Below are 9,482 nucleotides of genomic sequence, written 5' to 3'. Positions count from 1 at the left end.
TAAAGAGTTCCACTGAATTCTATTTAAACAACCTCTCAAGGTCTGTTTATTATGGTCCAGCTAAAGCAAGAGCACAGTGGATTTCTATTTGGCTTGAATTATTTTTACAGCATGTCCAGGAGGTGCCAATAGCCAGGGCTTTTGTTTGTTAACAAATTTCTGCTGTATGAACCTGTCAAACTAGAAAAATATTTTAAAACCTCCCAGAAGCTGTTTGTCTTCACTGTTACTCAAGACACTCTGAAAACAAAAATTGATATTTCATTTGGTTAACATAGAGTTGTTACAGGGCACTGCACACAAAACAAAGGAACTTGAAGGCTGAGGCAGTAAGTAGAAAGCCCTAAGTGCAGACATTGTCCTTCAGTTCTAACAGCATAGCTGTTAGTACAATGCATAAGGAAAACAAATCATTAAGTTCATGTACTCAAGGTCATTTTTTTTTAGAATAAATGGAGATTGGGCATATTTTATTTTGTGTTTTTTGTTTTTTTTTTAATGAGGAACTGTACAGAGCTATCAGATTTTTGTAGGTGCTCGTGTATGTATGCGTGATGTCTTTGTGTTCAATTCCTTGGCTATGTAGCAGCAACTTCAGTAACTTAAGAAAGTGGACTTAGGGAGAGCTGCTGTAGCACTAGGAAGGGGCCCAAGACCCTCAGTAGAGAACAGTTATGGGGATATGCCACTACTACTGGCTCCAACCAGTAGGCTTCAAACAAAAGGCCAAGCAAAAAGAGATCTTTACCATGTTGTGACTTCAGCCCAACCTTTTGTCATTCTTCATCTTCTGTGCTTGGGGAAATTACTGTCCACATGAACACACACTACAGACAGAGTGCCAGAAATGGGGATGTGCTCACACATACTGAGGAAGGTCCATCATGCACTGCAAGTAGAGCTGCAAGTAGATGTCTGCCCAAAGACTTAACTGGTAAATGGACACTGGTTTCACCATCCTTACAGGTTACCACACACTACAGTACTCCTTTCTTTTTAGATTATCTGCCAGACGATTGCAAAAAATGCACTTGCGAAGGACTACTGCTCTTCCCTACACCACCTGAGGTATGTTTCCCTCTTTCTCTGCACCACAGCTGGCCTTAGGGTCAGGGGGCAGGAGGTGAGTGGCTGCTCTGGCTGTATATTCCCTAAGAGCACTATTGTCACACAGAATCACAGAATCACAGAATCACAGAATCACCCGGGTTGGAAGGGACCCCAAGGATCATGTAGTTCCAACCCCCCTGCCTAGCAGGGCCACCAAACATACACATTCAGATCAGGTTGCCCAGGACCCCATCCAACCTGGCCTTAAACACGTCCAAGGACGGGGCATCCACAACCTCCCTGGGCAGCCCGTTCCAGGGCCTAACCACTCTCCTAGTAAAGAACTTCCCCCTAACATCCAACCTAAATCTTCCCTCCTTCAACTTAAAACCATTTCCCCTAGTCCTGCTGTCGTCAGCCCTTTTGAAGAGTTTACTCCCCTCCTGGGTGTAGGTTCCCTTCAGGTATTGATAGGCTGCAATGAGGTCACCCCGCAGCCTTCTCTTCTCCAGGCTGAACAAGCCCAACTCCCTCAGCCTGTCCTCATAGGGGAGGTGCTCCAGCCCCCAATCATCTTAGTCGCCCTCCTCTGGACCCTTTCCAAAATCTCAATGTCTTTCTTGTACTGAGGGCTCCACACCTGGACACAGTACTCCAGATGGGGCCTCACAAGAGCTGAGTAGAGAGGGACAATCACCTCCCTGTCCCTGCTGGCCACCCCTCTCCTGATGGAGCCCAGGATCCCATTTGCCTTTCGAGCTGCCAGAGCGCACTGCTGGCTCATGTTCAGTCTCTCGTCCATCAGGACCCCCAGGTCCTTCTCTGCCGAGCTGCTCTCAAGGACCGCTCCTCCCAGCCTGTACAGGTGCCTGGGGTTCTTCTGGCCCAAATGCAAAACCTTGCACTTTGCCGTGTTGAACCTCATCAGGTTCACCCGAGCCCAGCCCTCCAGCCTGTCGAGGTCCCTCTGAATGGCATCCCTTCCTTCCACCGTATCAACCGCACCACTCAGCTTGGTGTCGTCAGCAAACTTGCTGAGGGTGCACTCAATTCCCTCATCGATGTCATTAATAAAGATGTTAAAGAGCACCGGTCCCAAGACAGACCCTTGGGGGACACCACTTGTTACCGGCCTCCACCTGGACATAGAGCCATTGACCACCACCCTCTGTCTGCGGCCTTTCAACCAATTGCTTATCCATCGGGTCGTCCACCCATCAAATCCACTTCCCTCCAATTTGGAGATGAGGATGTGGTGGGGGACCATGTCAAAGGCCTTGCTCAGGTCCAGGTAAATGACATCGGTCGCCTTCCCTTCGTCCACCAATGCCGTCACTCCATCATAGAAGGCCACAAGATTAGTTAGGCATGACCTTCCTTTGGTGAAGCCGTGCTGGCTGTCTCGGATCACATGCTCATTCTTTATGTGACTTTCCCTTCTGCACACAGAGCACAGTGCTGTGACCACCTCCTCATAACCGTAGGCTGGAGAAGCAGGTGACAGCCTGAAGATGTAATCTTAGGTGCCAAAGGGGCTCCCATTCTAGATTGATTGGCGAGCCCAAAACTCTGTTATGTTGCTGGGGAGAAGAAAATACGAAGGATCCCAAAAATCACATGGCTCCCAAGGGACAACAGAAAAGCCAAAGCTACACCAGGCAGAAGCTTGCTTCTGCATCGCATGGCTTTGGCACATACCTCTCCATCCAACATGAAGATTCAAGCACAAGGATGTTCTCTCTGATGTGTAGTGGTCACTGTTTTCACACTCTTGCTATGTACAATAAGTGGAAACAATAAAAAACTTGCTATACAAGAGCAAGTAACAACATTATTTGCTGTAAATTGGCTGAGATTAGTAGCTCTGCATGAAGTTCTCATTTCACAGAAACTGACTTTTAGACTGAGTAGCTTTTAAACCAATTATATCTGGATGGATATTAATAATATTACAGTGATGGGCTGAGGGAGTGCACACATAAACACTTAATACTAATAATTCAGAGCACATACATGCTGCCAGCTCCCTCTGTTTCCTACTCTATGTCTTTTAACTGCCAAAGTCACATTATGATCACTTCCAACTGTAGGTATCTTAATTTGGAAATGATCACTTCAAACTGTGTTAAAGCTTTAGGCATCCCACACAGACATGATTGCTCCAAGATCTCCATTATTCTTTTTAGCATAGTGAATGCACCCTTAATATTTCCTAATAGGTACTCAGAAGCGCATGGCAGAAAAGACTTTTAAAATAACTCATGCTATTTTAAGAGAATCCAATTTAAACAAGTGCCAGCTAAAATATTTCTAGATTGGAAAGTTTTCTATTGTAACTTGTAAATGCAAAATCAGTCACCAGGACAATTCTAGCTGCCATCTCTTCTTACCACAGAGCTACAGGTCAGTCCAGTTAAAAATTCCCCACTAGAAAAATGGAGGGTGGGGGCTGTGCCTTGGATTTTTATGTAAATATTTTTAAAACATATGTTTTCAGCCACAGCTTGCTGAGAAGGTCGTGGAATGCTGGAGTTAGCTCAGGAGCTGGCACACCCCTGCTGCACATCCACCAGGGAAAGCAGAGCTATGGTCTCCAAACATAGGCTCGTTGCTTAGGCTCCCACCAATGTCTAGCCGCCAAGCACAGCCTTCACCAGACCTTACATCATGTTGTCACATCCTAGACAAGTTCATTTGCAGAAGCAAGACCAGAAGGCCCAACGTATCTACTTGGCTGCCTATCCCACTGAAAAGTGACTGAAAGTTTCTTTGTAGTAAAGAGACACGCAGGGTGGTTGGGAAGAGAGAGAGAAATTCGACCAGGACATAAAAAGGAGGTGAAAACTTGATGTCAGGCACACAGATGACACATCTGTTAGGAAGCTTTGTAGTTTGTTTCCAAGTTGCTGCTGCTAAAGCCTGTGGGAGATGTCAAATTCTCTGGCCTTTTGAAAGCCACACTGCACTTCTCAGCTTATACATGTGTTTTTAAGCATCTGCCCTTCAGCAGGTGTTTCACAGCCTCCTGTGAACTATCCCTTCCCAAGATTCGAGGTATTGTCTGTGCCCAGACAGGCACGAATTGAGATGCAAAGGCCAAGAGATTTCTATGCAGAGGAACGTCAAAATCCTGTGTCTTTGAGGGTGTTGCTTGGCATATTCCCCTGTTCTCCTCTGAAGGACATCTCCCACCAGCTGCGGCTGCCTGCCAAAAAGCAAGCAGGGTACAGCACCTGTGTCAGCCCCACAGAAGCAGCTGCCAGGCAGAGCACTCCCATCCCGGGTGGGCCCAAGCTCCTCGGGCCTCCAGTGCAACACTGCCTGTCGGGAAGGAGTCCCCACAACTGGAGAGGCCTGAAGGCTGACAGCCTGCTGCTGGAAACCACTATGATCAGTCCCACCAGAGACGGGGCGGCCACAGCAGGCCCGAGGCTGTGCTTCTTCCCTGACACTGTGCTCGCTGTGGGACCGCCGCACTGCAGCTCTCTTGGCACAAGCACAGTAACCAAACCCAAAGGGCTGTGTCTGCAGAGGCCGGCCTTCTTACCAAGGACCTTCAGAAGTTCCCAGCATCTTAGCCCCCTGGGCTCAAGCCAACATTACCCAACTTACACATCACTATGTGAGGCCCCCAGGTCAGATTGCTGGGAGACAAAGCAGCAGAGATCTCCAGGCAGTGCCAGTGCATAGCATGGTACATAAGGGCTTTCTGTCTTCCCTCATGCTCCACGTATGCCAAGGCTTTGCACTTGAAAAATAACGACTCCCAAGCCAGCATTTACATGCCTGAAGAAACAGCATATCTTTCTGTACAGAAGGAGCCAGCCGCACAAATTAAGAGCTCTCCACCTGCCATTTTAGTTATCAAGTCTCATCCATTGGCACTCTGGCGTCCTCCAAGTAGTTCCCAGTGAACTGCACTCTCCCCTGCCAGCACCTCATCAGCCAGCTTCCTGCTTGCACCGGCTGTGCTCTGTGGGGCAGTATGCCTGCCAGCACCCTCACTGCTGGATTACAGAATCACAGAATCACAGAATCACAGTGTAAAGCCTTCCCTGCTCTTGAATCCAAGCTGGGCTTCTTTCAACACAGATATGTGAAGTACGAGAGGTGAACAAACGCATGCACTGCACTGAAAGGCAGGGACAAAGCTGTGAGATGGACGCTGGAAGAAGTACAAGACATTGATATTCCCTCAGGCTGGCTTATGTGTACCTGAGTAGCACAAAACTCAGTAGCTGCAGCAGTAACAGCAAGAGAGAGCAGGAGATAGACGAGAAGTAGGAGAACTGTCAAAAAAGTAAAATGCGAGCCACTGCATACACTGAGTTCCACTTGCAGTCATCCTGCATGTTCCTATAAGAGAACAAGTCCAAAAAGCTGTTGTTTTCTTTCACCAGCAAAACCCTCTCACTTTAAAACAAAAAATTCCCAGCTGCTGTCAAGACTTTGGGTTTGGTCTTTCTTAAAACAGGCCTACCTCCTCTATTCGCATGGGAGGGCCTTTCCTCAAACGTTACCTTTAAGGAGCGAGCAACTCAGTGAAATGAGATCCATAAAATTGCTCTTTTGTAAAACATTCATACATGAAAAAAAAGGAAATTGTTCCATACTATTAACTCTCGTAACACTCAGGATATAATTTCCTTGGATATTGTGTACTGCATTTACAGTTTTTCCAATCCCTCCCTGTTTTTCTACTGAATACATCTGTAGCTGAGAGGGTCACTATGGCAGGATCCCATGGTGCTATGGCTCGTCATCAAACCAAGCTGAAGATTAAAAGGCAAGACAAATGGATCATCACGGTAAGAGTGTAATTGTGAGAGAATGCTCATGAGAAATCATGCAATGTAGAAATGAATGAGTATTTCTCAAAATAGGGATGGAGAATAGGGTGTACAGTAAAAGTAGGGAATCTGAATTGTTGGCTCTTATTAATGCTACTGCTCTTCAGACTGGTCCCATTTTCCAGGCCCACCCTTCTTTTCTAGGTATTTCAATTGAGCAAGATACTCTGCTGAAGCTAGTCACAACAAATCTTTCCTAAACGTCTTGAAGAACAATTTCAACCTAACATTTTCATGTTGCCTTCAGAAGGCTGAAGGATCTGCTCTGACCCTTGATTCACACATGCCCTAGTCTTAGAACTTAAATGTTCTCTGTCCATTTGGCTTCTTGTTGTTTTCTCTGCCCTATCTGGCTATTTCTGTTTGATTTCAAATACTTCATCCCCTTTTCTCTTCTTCCTGCAGTTGTCCTCAACGGTCCTTCTCCTTCCCCCTGCAGAACTTCTCCCTACAAATAGGGAGGTTGCTCAGGGAGGACATGCTGTATGCTTCTGCTGGATTCCATCTGCTAAATATGGACCACAGCCTTGAATACAAGAATAGCTGGATGCCTGCATCTTCCCTTGAGAGGGCTTTCTCCACATGCTTAAGCATTTGCAGGATTTGGATCTTTGATTCTCAAACCCTTGAGTCAGAGGATGCATCATTCTCTTTGCATGATCAACAGCACTTAAGGCAATTACACTCAGAAAATAATACTAAGTATGCATATGCCTACATAAAAGCAGCATGACACTGACATTTCAAATGCAAAATTAAACTGATTTGGTCTTTATTTTCTAAGAGTACTTAAGACATTTCAAACAATACAGCATCAGACAAGCAAAAGATTTCAATGAGAGGAACTAGAAATGATTTGCATGTTAGGGCTCTCTTGGCAGCGTGAACGCAGCTCTCCTGGTTTCTGTGGGAATGGAGCAAGGCCATTGAACAATACTATTAAAAAGCCCATCCTGGGCAAATTATATCTTTAGAAGGCTTGGGCGGGGGAGGGGGGATGACGCAGGTATAAAGACAGCAAGAAAATCTTGTTGGTCTAAAGAAGAGGATCCAACAATTTGAGTTAAGTATCGCACAATAGGTGAAACCCTACCAGAGAAGTTACACTTGCTCAGTATTCAGTAAAGGCATTTTAAAACCATCACATACAGAAATACGAACTAATTATAATCTCTGCTTCAAAGAGGAAAACTGCCCAATCTCTGTGCTTTTGTTCCAGCTCATCTACGTTCACAGCACTCTTCATGCAAATGAGTGCATTTGTTGCAGATGGAGTAAAATTACTTTGCTAATCATCTAGTATTTTATCATCAGAATTTTGGGCTTTAAATAGCTTGTTTGTGCTGTACCTGTCTGCTAGGCATGCTCTCTTTTGGTATCCAACATTGGTTCTTCCAAATTCACCCAGGGCAAGCAAGCAGACTCTACACGAGAATTTTCCAAGGTAGGCAGAAGGAATGATTGACCAGCACTGGAAGTATTGATGATAGGTGGACAGTAGGACTGGATGATCTCGGAGGTTTTCCAACCTTGATGATTCTATGATTCTGTGATCTTTGTGCTTACCTTTAAGGTAGGAGAGCCCTGTATTATAGTCCCTGTTGGTAGCAGACATCCCCCAGGAGCATCCTCACAACACTCTGTAGAGGGGAAGAGGCTTTCACTGTGACTCACATTCAAGTCCCAGCAGGTAGTGTGGCACTTTTTGAGATGAAAGTGTAAATGCAGATGTTTACTCAGATACCAGCAGGTGCAGCAAAGCAGAAAAGGATGGAAAAGGTATCTCAGCTCTTACCCTACACCTGTATTCAGGAGGCAAAACAGGTATTGGCTATCCAGACTTCACCACAAGGCTAAGCTATGGACACTGCCCTCACTCTGAGCTAAGCCTACATCACAAGCCCTGTTACTGAGGCACATTTGCCAAAGAATTCTTGCTGCTTTTTTTCTGTCTGGAGTGAATGCGTGCAGAAACTTCTTCAGTATGTATTTAAAGCAAGCTGTTCTAGGGCCTGGGGAAGCAGCAAAATTGGTTTTCAACAACTGTGCTTTGCCCAAGGTATACTTGCATGGTCTGGACAGACAGCTGCTTTTGCCCTGAGTGGATGCTAGCCAAATGTCCTTAGCAAGGCCCTGCCCTGAGATTCTTCAGAGGTACAGGAACTCAGAGTGATCCTAAGACCTCTGCTTTTCTTCAGGTTTGGCTGAAACAGGTCAGCAGTTTGTTCCTATGTCCCCTCTCCCTTCACACACACCGGTAAGACTATTTCTCTGATGCTAGGACAGAAGCAACTGGAAGGCAGCAATTGTAAGTTTATGTATATATGAAGTACTGCTCCCAGTCAGTTTTTTTCCCCTGGGGTTTTCATAAAATGGCTTCATTTGGCTCACTCAGAGATGCTATGTGTGTGACAAGGGCAGATGCGATTTGCTGCACCCTCCCTGCTGCCTACAGTCTCTTACTTGTTTTGTCCCTGCACCTTCCTGGCAGTGCTCTTTCTGTCCCACCTGGTTTTCATCTCAGCTGTCACAGCACTTCCCCAGCCTCCTGCCAGACCTGAAGGATGCGAAACAAGGACACCTTCTGAAAGCTGCCTCCAGGAGCCAAATATGTGAGAGGAGGAGAACAGTTCCCCATGCTTTTGTTTTCAGTGTGTTTCATGCATCAGCCTGCCTGCGCTTTGTAAACTAAGGCTGTGTCCCATGCTGCTATTCACCAAAGGTTTTATCACACACAGGCATCTCAGTGCAAGTGCCTACAAGGCGTGCTGTGTTGCAGCCTTCTTGGCAATATGCATGTCTCCCTTCAGTGGTACAGAACCACAGGCTATCTCAGTGAGTTATGGGAGGGCAGGAGGGAAGCTGAGAGTTCCAGCAGACAATGCTGGGCTCTTTCGGTTGACACTCAGAGCGGAAAGGAGGTGTTCACTCCCGCAGAAGCACATTCTTGGCAGGGCTACAGACAGCAAAGAAACTCACTATACACCTTCAGCTGTGGCAGTCCTTGCTACCACTGGGGAATAAGATGTTGATTTCTGTGCCCCAAGGCATGCTTCAGCTGCATGTCTTCTTTAATTTGTCCTTATGCCCTGCCACAGAAAGGACCTGCACACTAACTTTACTCAGCAACTGCTTTGCATAAATGGTGGCTAATTAACTTGAGACAAACCAACAGGCCTAAACTCTCCAGCACCACCTCTGGGACCAGAGACCAGCTTCTTCACAAACAGCTTCAGCAGCATGACAGATGCTTGGGGTGATGTAGGGTTATTTTGACCCATTGTGAAGTTCTACATCCAGAAAGTGCTGTGCAGTCAGCTTCCATTTTTCATAAAAGGGAAATGCTGAACCATGTAAGCCTGGGTGCACATTTGCTGCATGTGTTCTGCATCACCAGTGGTTTTGCAGTAGATATTGCTAAATACATTGCAATGAAAAAATCAGAGGAATAAAAAAAAACCATAACAGATGAAAGCTTTATCATTTATAGCCAATTTAGAGACTAAATGCTATCCTTAGTGAAGCCCGTCTACCTGGAAGCCTCGTTCTTGATATAACAACAGCCTTGTGCAAAAAGTGTGT

The sequence above is a fragment of the Lagopus muta genome, chromosome Z (assembly GCF_023343835.1).
Source record: "Lagopus muta isolate bLagMut1 chromosome Z, bLagMut1 primary, whole genome shotgun sequence".
NCBI classification, from domain to species: Eukaryota; Metazoa; Chordata; class Aves; order Galliformes; family Phasianidae; genus Lagopus; species Lagopus muta.
Note: the sequence above shows the minus strand (reverse complement) of the source record.